Below are 25,075 nucleotides of genomic sequence, written 5' to 3' on the forward strand. Positions count from 1 at the left end.
GTCAGAACAACAATATCATCCTTAATGTCAACAAAACCAAGGAGCCAATCATTTACTCCAGAAAGCATAAGGCTTGCCACACTTCCTTATTCATTGTTGGGGATGCTGATGAAAGAGTGTAACTGACTAACTGAAGTGAACACAAAACATTTCAGCTTTTGTCAGAAAGGCTCTCTGGCACCTCTAGTTGTCAAATATGTGAGCATGGCTTGCATTTCTCCATCTGTTCTCAAGAACCTCTACAGGTACACAGTGGAGTCCATCCTTACTGGTGTGGAATATGACCCGGACACAGACAGGCTGACACGTTGTAAGTACCCCACACACGTTTATTCTCTTCTTCCATTATACAAATCAGTACTCACAGATCCCAATACCCCACAGTTCTGGCCAAATCACAATGCCTTCGCTTTCTCTTCTTCAGGCCGCCTCCTTCTCTCTTCCAGAGACCTTGTCCTTTTTCCACCGGACTCAAGTCCCTCTCTGAAGGGAGGCGGCCCCTTTAAATAAGCACCCGGATGTACTCCAGGTGTGTCCCCGGCAATCTCCCACCGATATGCCCCAGTGTGGCGGAAGTGCCGGCTGTATCCCCGGAAACACTCCAGGTGTCCCCTCTTTTCTTCCCCCCAGCACTTCCAGGTGTGGCAGAAATGCTGAGGTCCAGGGTCCTACTGGTATTGGGGTGCCCCCTGGCGGTGACCACGGGCCCCTACAGGGTCGAGCTTCCCAGCTCTGTACCCGTGGTCCCCAGGGCGGTCGCCCCCTCGAGGTCTGGAGGACGTATAATCCCTCCTCCGGTCTTCTCAAGTGTCCCGGCTGGGTACCACCCCCATCTGGGTACCACACTGGCTGCAAAACATCTTAGTACAGCACCTGTTTGACTGTGGTAAAAGCTGTACAGAAAATTAACAGCACGCAGGTGCCTTCTGTTGGCTGCCTTAGAAAGGCAAACAAGATAATTAAAGACCCAAACCATCCCCAAGGGGGTCTCACTCCTTCCTTCTGACAAACAGTTCAGGGTCAGTTTCTACTCAGAAGTTGTTGTAAAGTTGCTGAACAGCCACCCATAATAATATTGTAACATAAGAGGGCAGATGTTCACATGACATTCATCATCTAATTCTTCCACGTGAAGACTGAAAACCATGAGGGCTGATTTAGATCATTTATGTGACATAGAATGCCCAATGGCTCTCTTGTGGGCCCACCACCTGCAACAGCGGCCATAGGGGTCGGGTGCAATGTGATATGGGTGGTAGCCGAAGGCGGGAACTCTGGAGTTCCGACCCTTGGTTGCCGAAACTGGCTTTTGGGACAGCAGCAGAATGAAGCTGTGGCCGCAAGGTTGTCGGTGCCTCTCGTGGCAGCAATCCATGAACCCAGTGGTGGACACCTAAGGTTCGAGAGGCTGTCAAGCTGAAGAAAGAGTCCTATCGGGTCTGGTTGACCAGTGGGAATCTAGAGGCAGCTGAGGGGTACCGTCGGGCCAAGCGTGTGGCGGCATCGGCTGTTGCAGAGGCAAAAACTCGGACATGGGAGGAGTTTGGGGAAGCCATGGAAAATGACTTTCAGTTGGCACCGAGAAGGTTCTGGCAAACCGTCAGGTGCCTCAGGAGGGGAAAGCGGTGCTCCACCAACACTGTGTACAGTGGAGATGGGGTCCTGCTGACTTCAACTGTAGATGTTATTGACCAGTGGAAGGAATACTTCAAGGATCTTCTCAATCCCACCAGCGTATCTTCCTTAGAGGAAGCAGAGCTGGAGGACTCCGGGGGGGCCCATCCATAACAGGAGCTGAGGTCACCGAGGTAGTTAAAAAGCTCCAAGGTGGCAGGGCCCCTGCAGTGGACGAGGTTCACCCTGGATTCCTCAAGGCTCTAGATGTTGTGGGGCTGTCCTGGTTGACACGTCTCTGCAACATCGCATGAACATCGGGGGCAGTGCTTCTGGATTGGCAAACTGGGGTGGTGGTTCCCCTTTTTAAGAAGGGTGACCGGAGGATGTGCTCCAACTATAGGGGGATCACACTCCTCAGCCTCCCTGGTAAGGTCTATTCAGGGGTGCTGGAGAAGAGAGTTTGGTCGATGGTTGAATCTCGGATTCAAGAGGAACAATGCAGATTCCGTCCCGGCCGTGGAACACTGGACCAGCTCTACACCCTGGCCAGGATTCTGGAGGGGGCATGGGAGTTTGCCCAACCAGTCCACATGTGTTTTGTGGATTTGGAGAAGGCATTCGACCGTGTCCCTCGAAGAATCATGTGGGGTGTGCTCCAAGAGTACGGGATACAAAGCTTGTTGTTACGAGCAATCCAGTTCCTGTACAGGAGGAGCAAGAGCTTGGTCCGCATTGCCGGTAATAAGTCGGACTCGTTTCATGTTGAGGTTGGACTCCGCCAGGGCTGCCCTTTGTCACCGATTCTGATCATAAGTTATATGGACGGAATTTCTAGGCGCAGCCAAGGAGCGGAGGGGGTCTTGTTTGGTGACCTCAGAATCTCGTCTCTGCGATTTGCAGATGATGTGGTTCTGTTGGCTTCATCTGACAGTGACCTCCAGCTCTGACTGGAGTGGTTCACAGCCGAGTGTGGAGCAGCGGGGATGAGAGTCAGCACCTCTAAATCCGAGGCCATGGTTCTCAGCCGGAAAAGGGTGGAATGCTCTCTCCGGGTTGGGATCACAGTACTGCCTCAAGTGGAGGAGTTCAAGTATCTTGGGGTCTTGTTCACGAGTGAAGGAAGAATGGAGCGGGAGGTTGACAGACGGATCGGTGTGGCATCCGCAGTAATGCGGACTCTGCAACAGTCCGTCATGGTAAAAAGAGAGCTGAGCCAAAAGGCGAGGCTGTCGATTTACCAGTCGATCTATGTTCCTACCCTCACCTATGGCCACGAGCTTTGGGTAGTGACCGAAAGAGCAAGATCGCGGATACAAGCGGCCGAAATTAGTTTTCTCCACAGGGTTGCTGGACTTTCCCTTAGAGATAGGGTGAGGAGTTCAGTTATCCGGGAGAGACTCGGAGTAGAGTCGCTGCTCCTCCGCATTGAGAGGAGTCAGTTGAGGTGGTTCAGGCATCTGGTTAGGATGCCCCACTGGGAGAAGGCCACGGGGCAGACCCAGGACACGCTGGAGGGATTATATCTCCCAGCTGGCCTTGGAACGCCTCGGGGTCCCCCCAGAGGAGCTGGAGGAGGTGGCCGGGGAGAGGGAGGTCTGGGCTTCCCTGCTTAGGCTGCTGCCCCCGCGACCCGACCTCGGATAAGCGGTGGATAATGGATGGATGGATGAGAATGCCCAATGGGGGCTGGGTGGTATCATGGCTTTAGAACCCCTGCAGATTTTGTTTTTTTTTTTTCTCCAACCCTTGGGAGTTTTTTTTTTTTTGTTTTTCTGTTCTCCTGGCCATCGGACCTTACTTTATTCTTTGTTACTCAGTATTGCCTTATCTTTTTTTATATTTTTCTTTTTTATTTCTTCATCTTGTAAAGCACTTTGAGCTACATCATTTGTATGAAAACATTCTATCTAAATAAATGTTTTTGTTGTTGTTGCCCATGTAGGATTGGAAAAGAATAAAGGATCATGTGACTAACAGAACTCTGACATTTGACTGGAAGAAACAGAGAGAGAGGGATGCTCATTTTATTCTTAGCATTAGTCCTGAGCCCACATCACTTTCCTTGACAATTCTATTGAAAGAGGTAACCACACTGGCTTAATTATGAGTATTTATCGCAAAGAATGTTATACAAAAAAAAAATACTACAATTTTCTAGCAACCACACTTCATCACATAAACAGAGTTGTGTTAGGACTTTGTTCAAAAGGATTAAAACCCATTGTAACACAATGAACACAAAAAAGAATGAAAGACATTATCTTTTTTGTCTGTTCACATCAAACAGCTACCCCAAAACATTAAACAATACCTATATAGGAGACACCCCAGACCTCAGAAAACAATCAACTCCAACTTGGTCCCTCACTGCACTAACCACACCCTCCCTTATCATTGTGGAGTGTCAGAAAGTACAGCATGCGTCCTGTCCAGATCTGGGATCAAGATAACATGCAAACTGGCAAACACTTTATGGACTGTCCTTTTCAATGCCAAAAGCAAAAAGTTGTCCACAGAGAAAAGGAACACAGTTAACAACATTCCATGCTGTGCATGCCCAGCAGTGTACGAGGGACAAACATCTAAAAGACTTGCAACATGTATACAGGAACATTGCAATACCATCAGAAGGAAAGATCCATGGTCTCTGAATTACACACATACAAGTTCCACCGGACACACATTTAACTGGGACACTGGGGAAGTAAAATTCAGGGCCAATACAAAGAGTGCCAGAGAGCTGGTTGAATCATGGCTCTCTAATGAAAAATCCATTAACAGACACATGGACTTAAACTCAGCATATGCAGGCTTAAAAAGAAGAACATCCAAATAATAATTTGTTACACTATATATATTGTCACACACATGTGCATGGGAGGCAGCTGAAGGGCTTGAGTAAGGGCAATTCCAAATCAGACCAGGATGTGACAGAGTGCACTGACTCTTTTTCTCCCTTTCCTGCAGACCATTCACAGGAGATTCCACCTGGTCATCTTGACGTCACTTCCGGGTCCGAGCCTATAGAAGAAGACCTTGCCGGCTCCGGCCCCTGTGACGTCTGGGTTCGGGCCTATGGTTGAAGACCCTCTTGAGCCTGACCCCTTTATGTATATACATTGTCACAGGCAGCTGGGGGGACACCCCAGAGGACCGGAGAAGGGCTTACGCCTCCCCCAGACCACGTGGGGGTGACCGCCCTGGTGGCTATGGGGACCACGGGTACAGAGCTTTGAAGCTCAACCCTGTAGGGGCCCGTGGTCACCACCAGGGGGCACCCCAATGCCTTGGGAGCCCTGGACCTCAGCACTTCCGCCACACCTGGAAGTGCTGGGGGGGAGAGGATCGGGAACACCCGGAGTGCTTCCGAGTGCACAGCCGGCACTTCCGCCACACTGGGGAGTGATGGTGGAAGATTGTCGGGAGGCACCTGGAGCACATCCGGGTGATTATAAAAGGGGTTGCCTCCGTCCGTTCGGGGGCTGGAGTCTGGAGAGAAGGAAAGACAAGGTCTTGTAGGAGGCAAGGATGCGGCCTGAAGAAGGAAAAGGCATTTGAAGAGTTGGCCTGGACTTTGGGGACTTTAGGGGTTTGTGGTGCACTTTATTAGTGTAAATAATGTATAATAAACGTGTGTTGGGTGATTTGAACGTGTCCGCCTGTCTGTGTCTGGGTCATCTTCCACAATATAAATATATAAATATATACAGTCATATGAAAAAATTTGGGAACCCCTCTCAGCCTGCATAATAATTTACTTTTAACAAAAAAGATAACAGTGGTATGTCTTTCATTTCCTAGGAACATCTGAGTACTAGGGTGTTTTCCGAAAAAAGATTTTTAGTGAAGCAGTATTTAGTTGAAAAACTGGCTGTGCAAAAATGTGGGTCCCCTTGTAATTTTGCTGATTTGAATGCATGTAACTGCTCAGTACTGATTACTTGCAACACTAAATTGTTTGGATTGGCTTGTTAAGCCTTGCACTTCATAGACAATCATGAGAAAAGGTATTTAAGGTGGTCAATTGCAAGTTGTGCTTCCCTTTGACTTTCCTCTGAAGAGTGACAGCATGGGATCCTCAAAACAACTCTGAAAACAAAGATTGTTCAGTATCATGGTTTAGGGGAAGGCTACAAAAAGCTATCTCAGAGGTTTAAACTGTCAGTTTCAACTGTAAGGAATGTAATCAGGAAATGGAAGGCCACAGGCACAGCTGCTGTTAAACCCAGGTGTGGCAGGCCAAGAAAAATACAGGAGCGGCATATGTGCAGGATTGTGAGAATGGTTACAGGCAACCCACAGATCACCTTCAAAGACCTGCAAGAACATCTTGCTGCACATGGTGTATCTGTACATCATTCTACAATTCAGCGCAATTTGCACAAAGAACATCTGTATGGCAGTGTGATGAGAAAGAAGCCCTTTCTGCACTGACACCACAAACAGAGTCGCTTGTTGTATGCAAATGCTCATTTAGACAAGCCAGATTCAATTTGGAACAAAGTGCTTTGAACGGATGAGACAAAAATTGAGTTATTTGGTCATAACAAAAAGCGATTTGCATGGCGGAAGAAGAACAGCGCATTCCAAGAAAAACACCTGCTACCTACTGTCTAATTTGGTGGAGGTTCCATCATGCTGTGGGGCTGTGTGGCTAGTTCAGGGACTGGGGCCCTTGTTAAACTCATGGATCAAATGAATTCAACCCAATATCAACAAATTCTTCAGGATAATGTTCAAGCATCAATCACAAAGTTGAAGTTACGCAGGGGCTGGATATTTCAACAAGAGAATGACCCAAAACACAGTTCGAAATCTACAAAGGCATTAGTGCAGAGGGAGAAGTACAATGTTCTGGAATAGCCATCAAAAATCCATGATCGTGGACTTTTGGTCTCGTCCGTTTATAGGAGATGGACGTCTGAAGCAGAGCTCCACTAGCAGCGGCTTTATTTTCCCACGTATTTCATATTATTTAATGGTATCCTGTATTTAACCCGACCAAAGAACTTCCACTGCAATATACAAGCATGAGTAACAAGAAGAAAAGTCAGAAAGAACCGGAAAAGAAACTTAAAGCCACTTCAAAGTCTGGACAGACATCCGGCCCGAGTGCAAGGTATGGCCTCTCGGACTGACCTGGAACAGGCAGACGAATGCGCATATCTCCTGGGACCCCGCTCCATTGTAACGTCTCCAGCCGAGAGTGAAAATGGGAGCGAAGGTGCAAGTGATACAGGTCGCGCTGGATCGCCGATTTCTGAGGATCATTCGAGACTAGAAAAGGCCCTGCAGGATGTGCTCTCATCTACTCATCGCGAGCCCGCAGCACCTGCTGTAACAGGAGCTGCATTTCCACTCGCGGAGCACGAAATCCGAAGCAAACTGTCCGAACTGAAAACTGAACTGAAAGAGATGATTGCTACACTGGCTGCCGCTATGGCTACGGCCATAAATGAGCTTAAGAAGGATAACAAGAATGAGCTTAAGAATCTATTTAAACATTTTGACGTGAACTTTAAAGGCATGTTGGAGAAATTAGAGGAACACATCGAAGAAAATAGATCCAAACTGAAAATGCTTACCGACCAGATTAAAGATGTTACAGATCAGCTACATGACGTTAAGCAGACATTCACGGTTTGAGTTGAAACAGCGGAACAATTGGCGTCTAACGCCGATGAAAAAGCCACAGCTGCAAATTCCGAAAGCAAAAAACTTGCAGACAGACTTGCGGCCCTTGAAGATGGGTACAGAAGAAATAATATAAGAATTGAGGGTTGAGAAACGAGAAAGCTCAGACCCAATGAAATTTGCAGTAGAATTACTGTCTAAAATAATTGGAGATGATTTTAAACTCGACATTGAGATTGCAGCTGCTTATCGCACATACAGATCCAGTACCTTTAAACCTAGGTCTTTTATTGTCCACTTCGAGCGACTACAATGTAAGCTTGATGTGATGGCACTTCTCAGACACAAGCAAGAGATTATATTTGAAAATAATCTTATTCGTATTTTCCCCGACTTCTCACAATCAACAGCTGCAAAACGTGCAGCCTACTCTGACATTAAAAAGCTGCTACGGGAAACCAATATCAAATACAGCCTCTTGTATCCCGCAAAACTGAAAGTGGAAGTTCAAGATAAATATTATATTTTTTCAAGCAAAGACGAAGCTGAAAAGGAATTAAAGAAGCTGTTTCTGACACTCTTTTGAAAGTTAATAAGGAAGCCATATTCTATCAAGGTATGGGAAGGACCTATCATCTGCTCTCTTGATCCACATTTAAAGAGACTGGTATTATAATTATACATCCTTTTCTTTATCTGGACATTATATGTTTATGTCTTAATTAGAGTTATAGACGTGAGTGTAGAAGTAATTAAAGTAGGATTTTTTTTTTGTTTTGTTTTTACTACCTTAAAGTAGACTGTTTAACATCATACACTTGGTTTATTGTTATTTATACTATTACATTACACTATTATTACCATGTTTATCCTAGACTACTTTTTAAAATCATTCCCAGGGTTCATTATTTTTTTTTTATCTTAATATCTTAAAATTGCTGAAGATTATTTTAAGCTTAAAGAATGCTAATGATTATATTATAATATATAATGATAGTATTAAGTATTTAGCTGCAATGGATATCTCTATGTTTTAATTATCTATCGCCGCTGCGGGGTGGGGTTTGTTTTGTTTTGACGTGCTCTGTCTCTTCGTATGTCAGAGGACCGGGACATCGCGATGTGGGATCAAGCCTCATGTGGGGAGGCAAAATGGGGGGGTGGGGGGATAAAGGGGGGAGAAAAGGAGAGCAGGCTATATCTAATCTATTCTTCTAATCCCTATAACTATAAATATCAATGCAACAATAGGCTAAAATGCAATATCTCATGGGGAATTTTGAAACTAAGATTGAAACTGTCTCATTACCAGTTAAGACTATAAAATGACATTAAAAACTCAGAATCAATGTCTCCATGATGGGACAGTTAACTTTGTGAGCTGGAATGTTAAAGGCCTGAATCACGGATTAAAGAGAAAGAAAGTATGCTCTCACCTCACAGACTTAAACGCTAAAATAGTATTTTTACAGGAGACCCACTTACTAAGCAAGGATCAGTTCAGACTACAAAAAGACTGGACTGGCCAAATGTTCCACTCTAGCTTTATAAAGAAAACTAGAGGGGTGGGAATTCTCATACACAGAACAGTTCCATTTGCAGCATCAGATGTAGTATTGGACCCTGAAGGGAGATATGTGATGGTCATGGGCAACTTATATAACAGTAAAATGATTTTGATAAATGTTTATGCACCCAATGTGGATGATAAGGAATTCATGCAAAATCTATTTGCATCCATTCCCAATGTGAACACTCATAAAATTAAAATGGCTGGGGACTTTAATTGTGTTTTAAATCCACTCTTAGATAGGACTCCTGTGACGGGGGGACGACATCTAATACGGCAAAGACAATTACACAGTTTTTAAATGATCACAACTTATCAGACCCCTGGAGGTTTCTTACAGGGTAACCCAAACTCAAGAACATATTCGTTCTACTCACCAGTGCATTATAGCCACTCAAGAATTGATTATTTTTTTATAGATAATAACTTCCTGCCTACAATTAAATCATGCAAATACGACACAATTGTTATCTCCGACCATGCCCCTCTAGTCTTGGAGCTAAAATCATTAAGCCCCTCACACTCACCTCGCAGATGGAGCCTTAACCCTCTTCTATTGGCAGACGAGAACTGCACAGAATTTATATCCAAACAAATCAGCTTCTTCCTAGATACAAACACGCCCACAGAGTTTTCCGCAGGAACACTCTGGGAAACTCTAAAGGCCTTCTTAAGAGGACAGATTATTTCATTTGTTTCCCACAGAAATAAATTAGAAACCAAGAAAGTGTCAGAGCTAAGAAGCGAAATTACTAGAATAGATGAGGAACAAGCCAGGCATCCAAGTGAAGCTCTCCACAGGAAAAGGCAGGCCCTGCATGCAGAACTTAACATCTTAACAACTAAAGAAACTGAACAACTTATTTATAAGTCTAGACATCATTACTATGAACAAGGAGAAAAAGCTAATAAGCTTTTAGCTCAACAAATTCACAAACAAGAAGCTCGCAATGCAATACCAGTAATTACCAACACGAATGGAGAAGAAATTATAGACCATAAAAATATAATGCACGCATTTAGAGATTATTATAAATCCTTATATTCTACTGAGCATTAAGAAGACAATACACAATCTAACGCATTTCTGGATGCATTACAGACACCACAAATAGATGCTTTAAGTGCTGAGGAACTGGATAAACCTCTAATGCTAACAGAATTACTAGATGCTATAAAGGCACTACAAAACGGGAAATCAGCAGGCCCTGATTGTTACCCCGTAGAATTTTATAAGAAATTCTCCACTCAGCTAGCTCCCCTCACATTGGCAACATTTACAGAAGCTAGAGACAACCAAATACTACTTCAAACATTTCGACAAGCATTAATTACCGTCTTTCCTAAACAAAATAAGGACTTGTTACAATGTGCATCATACAGACCAATTTCACTCCTGAATAATGATGCTAAGATCCCCTCAAAAATTCTAGCTAGAAGGATGGAGAAAGTGCTGCCCTCGGTAATATCACAGGATCAAACTGGATTTATTAAAGGCCGACATCTTCCAATCTCCGACGCTTGTTTAATGTTATATATTCACCAGCAAAATCAAACACCCCAGAGATATTACTATCATTAGACGCAGAAAAAGCATTTAATATGATTGAATGAAACTACCTTTTCACTGCATTGGAGAAATTTGGGTTTGGCCAGAATATTTGTGCATGGATCAAACTACTGTATACCAATCCAGAAGCTTCAGTTTGTATTAATAACATTTGCTCAGACTACTTTAAGCTAGAACATGGCACCAGACAAGGATGTCCCTTGTCGCCACTGCTGTTTGCAATCGTTATTGAACCACTGGCGGATCACTGCCGAAATTCTTATCAGATAAAGGGGATTGTCAGAGAAGGACTGGAACAGAAAATTTCTCTATATGCAGATGATATGGTTTTGTATATATCAGACCCAGAAAACACCGTCCCTGCAGTTCTAACAGCACTAACAGAATTTCAAAAGATATCTGGTCTTAAAATTAATCTGAATAAAAGTATACTCTTTCCAGTGAATTCACAAGCATATAAAATTAGATTGGACACCCTACCTTTTACCATAGCAGATCAGTTTAAATACCTGGGGGTAAATATCACAAGTAAACATAAAGCTCTTTATCAACAAAATTTTGCCGTCTGTATGGAAAAAATTAAGCAAGACCTAGATAGATGGTCAACCCTTCATCTCACTCTAGCCGGAAGAATTAACATTGTTAAGATGAATATCCTTATTAAACGTCTTTTTTTATTTCAAACCATTCCAATATATATCAATAAATTGTTTTTTAAACAGTTAGATTCAACAATAACCTCTTTCATTTGGAACTCAAAACACCCACGTATCCGAAGAGCGACCCTACAAAGACCTCAGGCAGAAGGTGGCATGGCTTTACCTAATTTTCAGTTTTATTACTGGGCAGCAAACATACAAGCCATAAAAACCTGGACACAAATAAATGAACAGGCTTGGTCCGCAATGGAAGTAAAATCCTGTAGTACTTCTTTATACTCCCTACTCTGCTCTCCAATAAATGCAAGTTATCGCAAATATACTTATAACCCAATTGTGCTTTACTCACTCAGAATATGGAACCAAATTAGAAAGCATTTTAAGATGGAAAATCTTTTATCTGTGGCACCTCTGCAACAGAACCACCTCTTTCAACCATCGCCAACATATCCAGTTTTTAATACCTGGAAAAGTTTTGGGATTAAAATGCTCAGAGATCTTTATATAGACAACATATTTACATCTTTTGGACAATTACGTTCAAAATTCAACCTCCCAGCTACACATTTCTTTCACTATCTTCAAATTAGAAATTTTGTTAGACAGAAATTGCCCAATTTCCCCCACCTTGCACCCTAAACAATGATGGAAAAAATACTGCTCAATTTCGAGGAATTAAACACCATTTCCGCATTATATAAAATCCTATTAGAGTCCCTACCTTTCAAAGATCCAAGAGGACATTGGAAAGAAGATCTCTTAATCAATATATCAGAAAAGGAGTGGAAGGTAGCAAAGCAGAGAATTCACTCGAGCTCTGTATGCGCAAAGCATAGAATTATTCAACTAAAAATTATGTATCAAGCTCATCTGTCTCGCTTAAAACTGTCCAAAATGTTTCCAGGGCAAGATCCAACCTGCGAACACTGCAACCAAGCTCCTGCCTCACTGGGTCACATGTTCTGGGCCTGCACCAAATTAACATCATTTTGGACCAAAATTTTTAAATGCCTTTCAGACAGCCTTGGGGTCACAATCCCTCCTAACCCATTAACAGCTGTGTTCGGTGTTCTTCCAGACGGACTTGAAGTGGAGAAGGACAAGCAAACGGTGATTGCATTCACTACACTATTGGCACGCAGACTTATTCTGTTGAATTGGAAGAATCCTAATTCTCCTCTGATAAGTCAGTGGGAAACCAATGTTTTATATTATTTGAAATTGGAAAAAATCAAATTATCAGTTAGAGGATCTGTACAAAATTTTTTCAAAACCTGGCAGGATCTGATCAATATTATTTTAGAATAAGAGAAATAACTATTACCTCATTTAATACCCTGCCCCATCTCTTATTTACATATATATTTATTTCTCCCTTTCTTTTGCTTATTGTTGTCTTATTAAAAAGCCATAAGCAATTCTCCTTTAGCTAAGCTCTCCTTCTCAGGGGTGGGGATTGATTTGTCTTCAATTTTGTGTGGTTATAAATTGATCTATTTGTATGGAATGATTACAATAAAAATTAAAAAAAAAAAAAATAAAAAATCCATGGTATGATTTGAAGAAGGCTGTCCATACTCAGCAGCCATCAAATTTAACTGAACTGGAGAGATTTTGTATGGAAGAATGGTCAAAAATACCTCCATCCAGAATCCAGACACGGGGTAATTACATTCATGGCATTCATAGTCTGAATCACAATCTGATTGTATGGGTGGTTACTTGCAGACCAACCACAAGCGTTACCTGGTAGGTAACCACCCATACAATCAGATTGTGATTCAGACTACAAATGCCATGAATGTAATTACCCCGATCTACATGCTGTCAAATAAACGAACCACACACCGTGGCGCAATGTTAGGGGCTTCACCTCTAGTGCTGATGTCCGAGGTTCGATTCCCAAGAGGGAGTGCAGTGAGTGTGTACGCCTGATGAGCCCAGAATTAGGGCGAAACACGTGTCGCGTACTCTTTGCATTATTTGACAGTAAACTATTTCAACCATAAATATATATATATATATATATATATACTATATACACTAGCCAACGCCCGCCGTAGCATACGGCGGTGTAAGAATAGGAACGGAAAACGGTGAGAAAGGAATTCAGAAATCAAGAAGAAATAAATACTTCTTGAAAGACGCAGTTGTGAATAGGTGTTTCAGTGGAGACGACAGATAATGAGTCGAAAGATCTAACCCTAGAAAACAATAACAACTCCAAAAAGATGTTGTTGTAGAATGTCTCTAACTAATTCCTTAAGCTTAATCCTAAAGACTCGTACTACAATATCAGGTCTGTGCTCTGGTCTTTGGGTATCCGACAGTACATGTAGAATTTCCGGCCAAGCACGATTACATGTGAAAGTGATAAATAAATCAGGCTTTCCGAATTTACGTACTATGGCCATGGCATCCTGATAGTATTGTTGCATGTATCTTGGACTTCATGGAAATGTGGATGGTAGTATGATCATTTTGCCTACACGTACATTGTTATTTTCAGCGTTTGCTTGCAGTGTGTCTGATAGTCCTTTGTATTGCTCCACACGCAGATCTTGTTGATGTAATCTGAGATAGTTGAGATGTGCGCCCTCTGTTTTAACACACATCTACGACGTAATGTTGGAATAGTTTGCCGCTGGAGTGCAAAATACTAAATGTATTCCTCATTGCTAATCTGTATGCGTAAAATTGGCATTGAGTAAGCCTTATTCGCTTGGTGGTACTTTTATTGGGAACATGTTGTAAATCTTTGTGTCAGCCAATGTCTCCGTAATGGAATAAAAGTGGGTAATCCATAGGATCGCAATTCATATTGAGCGTGGAAATCTGTTTACAGGAATTGCCTATGGGATAGATGCAAATGTCCCTTTCGACAGGTGGTTCACCATCTTCTCCGACGAAAATCGCTGCAACATTGGTGGGGAAGGGGTTGCAAGAGGACGAATAGGAATCAAGAAATGCTGTGTCGGCTGCGTGTGGGCGGGACCGGTTTTGAAGTGGAAGCAGGAGGAACCAGAAGAGAATGTATGATTTAGTGAAGGGGTTGATGGTTTTGAGCATGGAATCTAGCTGGAGAAGTAAATTTTCGCTGCATGCAGAGTTTGCTTTATTTTGTAAGCGTACTTCAGTAGCTTGCGCTGTGTCAGAAACATACAACTGTCCAGGCAGCGTGGGGAAGGGTTTGGGAGAGAACGAACAGGAATCGAGAAATGCCGTGTCGGCTGCGTGTGGGCAGGACCGGTTTTGAAGTATAAGCAGGACGAACCAGAAGAGAAATATATATAAGAGATATTGTCACAAACTCCACTCTGAGTCATAGCAAAGTTTGGGGCAGCCACCCATATATTTGGTATCCTATATATATATATATATATATATATATATATATATATATATATATATATATATATATATATATATATTGTCTATATATATATATATTTTTTTTTTTCCCTGCATTAAACATGGGTCTACTGCCTGGAGCCCTAACTCTTCTGACTAACTCTTCTTGTTTATAATGTGTGTCGCATGCTATTATGTTTGTTTAATTTTAATTACATATTTATTTTTTTGCCATTGTATTTTTGTCATGGAGACATGCATGTAAGAATTTCATTGCACTATGTACCCTAAGTACGGTATAGAAATGAAAATAAACTTGACTTTAGTTTTATGTCTAAACAATATAAACATTTCGGTTCTGACTGTGACTGAAACTTCACCTAAGAATTTGACTTTAAGTAAAAAATCATTCATTCAAAAAACACAAGGTGTAAGCAAGATAATATTCAGGTTTGGTTAAAATGTTTTAAACCCTCCACTTATCCATCCATTATCTAATCAATCTATAAAGTCATAGGAGGTCATATTTCATCTTGGCAGTAGCAGATGCAATATAGAAACCAATCCTGGATGAAATATGAACCCATAATGGGGCAGCTTTATTCATATTGTCACACTCAGAATTTTAAACTGACAATCTAGCACACATATTTTGAGATCCAAGTGAAAAATAAGATTGCACTTTTCTTTTACATTGCCTATTGGATTCTGCTACTTTTCACTGAAACTTTTGAATATCCTTTGCCTGTGTTTTGCATTTATGATTGTGCCTTTGGCTGTACTCCACTTCTCAATATAACTGTCTTTTGGATCCTGGAAAAAAACTTGACCTAGTTTGTCATGGCTGTTCTTCGTTGTTATATGGCCAAGATGGTTGATTAATGAAAGGAAGGCTGAAATTCTTAAGTTTCTAAACACAAGTCTAGAAAAAAGGAGCTAAAATGCAGATCCTGTGAACAATCCGTATATAAGCTTGCTTTGTCCTTCAGGCGCTATTTGACCAGGGTGATTCTATAACTCTAGCTCCTATTGAGCAGGAGAAAGAAACTAAAATAACACAAAATCTACATAAATAAATCTGGAAAACAAAAAATGAAAATGCACACAAACAGAACTTATAGTTAAAACATTTAAAAAAAGGATGTCTCAAATTGATGTTGCACATCAATGCGCTTGGTCTTCTCCTGCATGATGACACTACATTCCAATGGTCCAGTTTCCCTAACTGGAAGATAACACTGCACAATAGTTTTTTTGAAAAGTCTTGCTTCCTGAATTTAGATCGTTTCTTGAATGTTTGTGGTTTGGCAAATGACAACTTTTCTGTTTTTGAATAGATCGATAAGAAATGCTTTCTTATTGAAGATTATAAATGTAGAAGTATAATGTTTGACAAAACTCAATAAAAATACAAATACATTTCTTTTGAATTTGTTCCTTGAATTTTTCTAGTATGCTACTTCTCTTTTGCCATTAATAATCTTTTAAATATATGTGATTTCTGTCATGTTAAACAAAGATTGAACATGGCCTAGTGTAAGACAGACACCGTGCAATAGTGGACAAGTAAATTAACCTAAAAGATAAGACAAGGGGAAATATTTACAGTCTTTTTTATATAGCAACAGTTCACAGATGTGATGAACATTGTGAATGACATTTCTTGTTCCACCCAGTATATTGATGATACTCACAAAATCAAGATAAATCACTGCTGAAGAGTACACCAAATGTGTGCTAAAATCAATCAAGTTCACATCACAAGTCATTAATCAATGAGCTCCTCTTCTGTCAGTGGCTGGCTTCTCTGCATTTATTAGCTGTTCAGCATTCTGTGCACGTTTCTCGTGTTCATTGTTCAACAGTTCTTTCAGGCAGACACATAAAAACAATACTCTTTTGACCTGTACAAAATATGAAACTGTTACTGATAAAATTATGTAAATATTCTGATTTTAATCTTTGAACTAATTAGCAATTTGTTTTTTATTTAAACAGTGTTCCCCTATGGGCTTAAGGAATATTTATGTAAACTGCTCAAGAAATGAAAGGATTTAGAAATGTCTAATATTCTTAGTTTGAGTATTTGAGCTGCAGAAATGTGTGTATTAAAACTGTTTACTCAGCTTACACATTAATTTTTGTTCTTTAACTTTCATGGTATGGTGACACAGTAGACAGAACCCGTTGGGTCTGTGTCGATGTTAAATGCTCTCTATGTGTCTGACTGAGGTTTACTCCAGGTATTCCAGTTTTACTTCCACAGCTTCAAGGATGTGCAGGTTAGATTAACAGGTGACTTTGAATTAGCCTCAGTTTTAAATGTTTGTATGTGTGTGCCCTGCAATGTTAGGTAGAATGCCTAGAGGGGACTGGGTGGTCTCGTGGCCTGGAACCCCTACAGATTTTATTTTTTTCTCCAGCTTTCTGGAATTTTTTTTGTTTTTTTCTGTCCACCCTGGCCATCGGACCTTACTCCTTTTCTATGTTAACTAATGTTGCCTTATTTTAATTTCTTATTTTGTCTTTTATTTTTCTTTTCTTCATTATGTAAAGCACTTTGAGCTACTTTTTGTATGAAAATGTGCTATATAAATAAATGTTGTTGTTGTTGTAATGGACTGGCTTCCAGTCCAGGGTTGTTTTCTGCCTTGCATACTGCCGTTGGGATTGGCACCTGTCCCCTTGGCTATGAATTGGATTAAACAGTTTTGGGACTGTATATATGTATGCAGGTTTTATGCAATAACATAGGCATACATTTTTGGGGATGGACATTTTAATGAATTGCCATTTTCCTTTCACTTTAAGGAATACTCTACCAAAAAACATTTCATCTGTTACTTACCCCATGTAGTTTGTGGTGATGGTCAAGAATGTTTTTTTGATTGAATTGAGATAACAAATTTGCTGTTAGAATTGGCACTTATGGTGACCAACAGTGGAGAACAGCAAACATGTCAAAATATCCATGGAAAGTAAAAATCTCATTGTACTCAGTCACAAAATTCACATGTCAAGTCATACTCACAATGTCCCATACACTTGTCATTACAGTAAATTATTGTTAAATGGATCAATCCTGGAAAACACACTCAAATGTGAATAAACTTTAAAAATGTAGATTTTTACATTTATATTCATAGTGGATTATTTATTGACATTGTGTGAAACTGCATAGGTGATATGACCTTCTGCTTGTTCATGCATTTCTGAAATGCACAAGTATAATGCATATTCTCTGACAATGTTTTCACTTTTCTTTAACTTTAAATCTTTAGTTGTACAGTGTATGCTTTTTGTTGATATCACATGAATGTTAGTCATTGAATAAACTGTTTTTAGGCTGGACTCCTGACCAATAAATGAGGTAGTGAGGTGGGTCTATAGTTCGAATGTTCATTCCTGTCATGTTCCATGTTCTATTTTTGTTGACAAGAACCTTTTCCAGAACTGGTTTATTTAAAAATATATTAGTAAAAATACATGTGTTTGGAATGTTGTGAGCAAACGAGTGGAAGACTTTAAATATGGATTATGCAACATGACCAAAGTGAGACGTTTTCTTGTACATTTTGATATTGTTTGCTGTGCTGCCCACCATTGGTCACCATAGACACCTGTTTTATGAGATTTGTTATCTCCATTATGTATGAAAGAAGGAGATTACAAGTTATTGTGTCAGTAAGTGGTGTAGCGTGAGGCCGGGGCTCTTGCCTGGCTGGGATGCCTCCACGCTGGGAGGACCAGGGGAGCAAGTGTGGCCAGAGCATTACTTCCCCCGGGATGCTAGATGGCAACGTCTTTGGGTTGCAGCAGTGCCTCAGACTCCTGCAGGGCTGCATGGGAGTTGGAGTGTGGTGCAGCCCTTTTGGGATCCACAGGCACTGCCAGGGGGTGCTGCAGCAGGAGCTGCTGAGCCCTTATGGGCAGTTCTTCCGCCTCACCCGGAAGTGCTGCCGGAAACGAGTAATCAAGCACCTGGAGCACTTACGGGTGCATTATTAAAGGAGCCAGCAGCCACTACTCAAGAAGCCAGAGTCAGCAGGAGGAGCGACGAAGCTTGACCTAAGGAGTGAAGGTGGAGAAAGATAAAGAGAAGGAAGACATGTGGTATTGTGCTGTGCTTGTGCTGGGACTGTGTTATACTTGTGAGGAACGGGGAAGGTGTTTCCCACAAGGGAAAAAGAACAAATAAAACTTGCGTGCCGTGAACTTGTGTCCCACGCATGTCTGTGTCGGGTTCAGCTGGCGGTGCCAGCCTGGTGGACCACAGTGGAGATAATGGTTTACCTTTTAATTTCCTATCATTTCCTATCAGTTGAGAAATTAAATATACTTTCATGCAATTTAAATGTCTTGTATTGTGTAATATGTGTTTAGGTGCACTAGTAGGAATACATTCTAAAATGATTAATTATTTCTCTACAGGCAATCATAAATATGATAATGCTATTGATTATATTTTCATAAACACTTACTAATCAGTTAATGTTTTGTTATCACTAATTACATTGCTCATGTGCTTGATGGAAGTAGCTATTGGCTTATTCATAAGAGTTTGATAATAAATGATAATGCTCATTATATATTTGAAAAGAAATAAATGACATGTTGGGATAATCACTGGCTCAACTATTCCAAAACAGAAAAGTAACCTCAGAAGAAAAAATTGATCATAAACAGGAAAGACCCCCAAAAACTGGATATTCTTGTTGAGTTATATTATCTGTGTGAAAATAATAAGTCATTTGAAGATATAAGGTATATCAAAGTTTGGGAGCTGGTGAAAAAAAATATAAACAAAGCCTAAAATTACAGTATAAAAGCCTTTTCATTTTGTTTATGGCAGGTGAATTGTTTTGCTCTGTATTGACAAGGGTGTTTGTCTTCTTAGTACCACTTTTCTAATTAAAGCAAATTTGCATCTATTTTGTTTTATACTGATTAAATAATTAAAATGCACCATGAAAAATAGTTAAATGGGTTTTACTGTCAGTGTTAAAGATAATTCTGTTTTATAGCACTCAGTTTAATAACAACAACAACAACAACAACATTTATTTATATAGCACATTTTCATACAAAAAGTAGCTCAAAGTGCTTTACATAATGAAGAAAAGAAGAATAAAAGACAAATAAGAAATTAAAATAAGACAACCTTAGTTAACATAAGAAGGAGTAAGGTCCGATGGCCAGAGTGGACAGAAAAAACAAAAAAAAACTCCAGAAGGCTGGAGAAAAAAATAAAATCTGTAGGGGTTCCAGGCCACGAGACCGCCCAGTCCCCTTTGGGCATTCTACCTAACATAAATGAAATAGTCCTCTTTGTAGTTAGGGTTCTCACGGAGTCACTTGATGCTGATGGTTATACAGACTTCTGGCTTTTAATCCATCCATCATTGTTGGAACATCATGGTGCTTTGGGTAGATGGTGGTGGCACAAGCCACCACCAATAGGACACCGGAAAAGGAAACAGAAGAGAGAGTAGGGGTTAGTACAGATTTTGAATGGTTATTATAATGAATTGGATATACAGAGTGTCAGGATTAAATTACAGTGAAGTTATGAGAAGGCCATGTTAAAGTAATGTGTTTTCAGTAGTTTTTTAAAGTGCTCCACTGTATTAGCCTGGCGAATTCCTACTGGCAGGCTATTCCAGATTTTAGGTGCATAACAGCAGAAGGCCGCCTCACCACTTCTTTTAAGTTTTGCTCTTGGAATTCTAAGGAGACACTCAGTTGAGGATCTGAGGTTGCGATTTGGAATATAAGGTGTCAGACATTCCGATATATAAGACGGGGCGAGATTATTTAAAGCTTTAAAAACCATAAGCAGAATTTTAAAGTCAATTCTGAATGACACAGGTAACCAGTGTAGTGACATCAAAACTGGAGAAATGTGTTCGGATTTTCTTTTCCTGGTAAGGATTCTAGCAGCTGCATTCTGCACTAACTGCAAACGATTGATGTCTTTTTTGGGTAGTCCTGAGAGGAGTGCATTACAGTAATCTAGTCGACTAAAGACAAACGCATGAACTAATTTCTCTGCATCTTTCGATGATATAAGAGGTCTAACTTTTGCTATGTTCCTTAGGTGAAAAAATGCTGTCCTAGTGATTTTATTAATATGCGATTTAAAATTCAGATTACAATCAACGGTTACCCCTAAGCTTTTTACCTCCGATTTGACTTTTAATCCTAATGCATCCAGTTTATTTCTAATAGCCTCACTGTATCCATTATTGCCAATCACTAAGATTTCGGTTTTTTCTTTATTTAATTTGAGAAAGTTACTATTCATCCATTCTGAGATACAGGTTAGACATTGTGTTAGCGAATCAAGAGATTTAGGGTCATCAGGTGCTATTGATACATACAGCTGTGTGTCATCAGCATAGCTGTGGTAGCTCACGTTATGTCCCGAGATAATCTGACCTAATGGAAGCATGTAGATTGAGAAGAGCAGCGGACCCAGGATAGAGCCTTGTGGAACACCATATAGAATATCATGTGTCTTTGAGTTATAATTACCACAACTAACAAAGAATTTTCTCCCTGCCAGGTAGGATTCAAACCAGTTTAAGACACTGCCAGAGAGGCCCACCCATTGACTAAGGCGATTCTTAAGAATATTATGATCAATAGTGTCAAATGCGGCACTCAAATCTAAGAGGATGAGAACAGATAAATGGCCTCTGTCTGCATTTACCCGCAAGTCATTTACTACTTTAACGAGTGCAGTTTCTGTGCTGTGATTTGTTCTAAAACCTGACTGAAATTTATCAAGAATAGCATGTTTATTGAGGTGCTCATTTAACTGCATAATGGCTGCCTTCTCTAGAATTTTACTTAAGAAAGGCAGGTTAGAGATGGGTCTATAATTTTCAAGAGAAGAGGGGTCGAGATTATTTTTCTTAAGTAGGGGTTTAACTACCGCAGTCTTAAGACAGTCTGGGAAGACCCCCGTATCTAATGCATTGGATGTCTCATACAAGAGAGTCTTACATATTTTGTTAGAGAATAGAATAAGTAAAATGCAACACCATCTAATCAAAAACTAAAATGGACAAAGAAACAAGCTTAGAAAATACAAAAAAAACTTCCTTTTTAAAGATATTTTATATATTGAATTTTCTATATTTAACAACGTTTTGTGTTCTTTTGTTATTTTACTGAACAATAATTACAGTCATTAAAAACAATTGTTAATATACTGTAATTGAAACCACATACCAGACATCCACTCACAGTCAAGACTTCATTCTTTTTCAGTGCTGATCTCTGCTTAATGAAACATTGAATTGAACTAACAAATTCCTGAAAAAGAGGATCCATGTCTTTTTGCTTGTGAATGGCGGCAACTGCATGCTCATGAGCACATATAGTTGTGTAAAAAATTGTAAAACAAACATCCAATTGTATCTTTTTATAAACTTTGCAAAATTTTGATTTGGACTATCTTGTGTAGTGGATTTCTTATTTTGAACTGAGTGTGACGTGATTGTTCTCTATGTGATTGCAATAAATGTTTAATTCAGCCCAGAAAAAGGTTAAATCTGCTTGTCAGCAGCAAGGCATCTTGATGGTATGACATTTTGAGATGATTCCAAACTGGTTAGACTATAACAAGTTAAATCATAAAGCAAAACACTGAAATATGAGTTCAGAATTGAAAGGGATTTTGGAATAATGCAATTTTTATGTTGAAACTGGGGACCATATTACTATACATTTTCAAACTGGAGGTTCATATAATTTAGAATACAAATTCCATCAAGAGCTCAAAAGTCTTACCATTCTATGCAACAGTGCCCAAGGTTGTCAGGTCCCTAAAATATTTACACCCCAAGGACAGTCTAAAAATAGTGAATTTGCCCAAAAAAATAGTCAAATAACTGAGGTAGCCAAAATGACACACAGGAAAGAGGGGCTGGTATAGAGGCAATAAGGCCAGGTTCTTACCTTCAAAGCTAAAGGGGGGGGGGGGGGGGTGGGGGGGGGGGGTTGGGTTGAGGAAGAGGACTTCCTAAGAGATATTTCAGAGTGATACAGTGAGTATATACCAGTGGTTCTCATGCCCTGTTTACGCAAGGCCCACATTAGCAATTCAAACATTTTTGCAGCCCACGTTAGCCTTCGCTGGCATATAATTTATTGCTCATGCGTTTAGTAATTGGGGGTAAATATTACTAATATACAGTATTATGTAATTTTTTCTTTACATGTTTATTTGCTCATTGCTTGCTAGACAAATACAATAATAAATAGAGAGACAACGATAATCATTATCTGGTTTATTTTATTTTCATTTACGTTAGTAAAGTTGTCAAAGATGATGCTATTTGGGCTTACATAGCATGTCAATTCTGGCTGAAATTTTTGATAAACACACTTGAAGATCATCCTCCATGTTCATTCTTGACTGATATTTTGTTTTCATGGCAGTCAATCCAGAAAATGAAACCTCACACAAATAAGTTGTTGAAAAAGGTATAAGAACTTTCATCGCTAGTGCTGACAACAATGGATATTCAAGCGAAACTATGCGCCAAAAGGAAGAGATATCCGTAGCAGCATCATCAAATTTGAATTTGTAATGTGCGATCGCTAGACAGCTCCGCTAATTCATCTTGTGCACGACCGGTTAATTCAGAGGATGCACACTGAAAAGGATTACAAATCCAGTCAAAAGCTTCAATGTTTTCGGACATGAAGTATTTGTCAAAATATTCAGCAAGAGATGTCAGATGCTGTCTTATTATACCAGTGATCCATTTCAGCATCTCGTCATTGACTTCATTGCTTTCTATAGATTCATAAAATAGCTGAAACATGTCGTGTGAATTGCTTTCGAGTCGCGTGCGCCAAAGTCGTAGCTTCTTCTTAAAAGCTGCCACTTTGTCGTATGTCTTGAGTAAACTGGCATCTTTACCCTGCAGTGATGTGTTCAGACTGTTCAAAAGACTAAAAATGTCAGCAAGGTATGCCTATATGGCAAGCCACTCAGTATCTGCGACCTTACTGGTCAGGTCGAGATTGTGTTCGGTCAAAAACTGCAACAATTCGAAACAAAGTTCAAACACCCTTGCGAGAACTTTCCCTCTGGATAGCCAACGAATAGCTGAGTGCAATAGGAGATGCTTGTGTTCTGCATCTGCCTCGATACAAAGTTGAGCAAATAATCGACTATTCACTGTTCTAGTTTTAATGAAGTTTACAATCCATACATAGTCATCGAGTACAGATCCCAGAGTTTCGTGCAAATTCTGTGAAGCCAATGCTTCACGATGGATCATGCAATGAGTGTCTACAATTTCAGGCGACACTTGCTTTATGCGGGCTACAACACCATTGTTGCGACCAGTCATTGTGGCAGCACCGTCGGTGCAAACACCGATGCAGTTCATCCACTGCAGGCCAAAAGTTGTGAAAAATTTGTTTATAACACAAAATATTTCATCCGCCGTCGTTCTTGATGGCAATGACTTGCAAAAAAGAAATTCCTCTTCCATAATATTTTGCCAACAATAGCGAACATAAACAAGCAGCTGTGCTTCACCAGCGATATCAGTTGATTCATCTAATTGAATCGCAAACTTAGTAGACTGTAACCGTTCAGTTAACTGTGTGACAATGTCCCCCGACATTTCAGAAATTCTCCTGTGGACAGTATCATTCGAGATGGGAATGCTTTTCAGTTTTGTAGCATATTCTGAGCCAAACAATACATCGCAAATCTCAAGAGCAGCCAGCATGATAAGATCTTCTCCATTTGTGTGTGGTTTCTTTGCTTTTGCAATTCTCTGAGCAATCAAGTAGGATGCTTTAACAGTTTTTTCGTTGAGAGTAACTCTTGTTTTTAACACTGTCTTCTGTTTAGTGTATTCCGTGGCTTTACGCTTTGGTTTTATTCTGTAGATCTGGATGTCTTGTAGTAAGATGATGACGCAATTTTGTCGGCTTCATAGCTTCATTCGAGAGGATTTGCAAACAAATATAGTATTTAATATATTCCACATCATATTTTCGAGTATATTTAGTTTTCTTACAAGCAACAACTTTAGTGTCGTCTTGATCATAACCTCTTTCACTGCCACTACTATCTGTTTCTTGGTGTGAAGTCGAAGGCTTACGTTTCAAAAATCGATCCATTTTAGGGTCTAAACTTCTCTACAAGCCTAAAGTAATCTAAGTCTACTCTAAACAATAAAAAGGTTAACTGAAAAAGTGCGTGACAGTCAAATTTAAATTATTATTGCTTAAATCTCTTGTGTCATCGCTTGCATCAGCCAGTGTTAACAGCTACAGCTGCATTTTGATCCTACTAAAGTACTAAAATAACTAAATTAAACAAAGCGTCTCCCAAACCCTAAAATCCTGCAGCTTGCATCCGTACGTACGGTCTGGAGATAACAATGTGTAAAAAATGTGGATTATTTTCTTGTTTCCTCTGACTTTTTGTCTAATTTTGGTACTGATTTAAGACTTTAGTGCGGCCCACCATATTCCCTGTCACGGCCCACCTTTGGTCCGCAGCCCACGGGTTGAGAACCACTGGTATATACTATCAGATAATTGGGGGGGGTGGTCCCCCTCAATGATTCTGCAACAGTAAAGAACATATACAAGTCCGAATAGCAGGGGAAGGGGTGCCAGAGGGATGAAAAACAT

Source organism: Erpetoichthys calabaricus, chromosome 15 (assembly GCF_900747795.2).
Source record: "Erpetoichthys calabaricus chromosome 15, fErpCal1.3, whole genome shotgun sequence".
In the NCBI taxonomy this organism is placed as follows: Eukaryota; Metazoa; Chordata; class Cladistia; order Polypteriformes; family Polypteridae; genus Erpetoichthys; species Erpetoichthys calabaricus.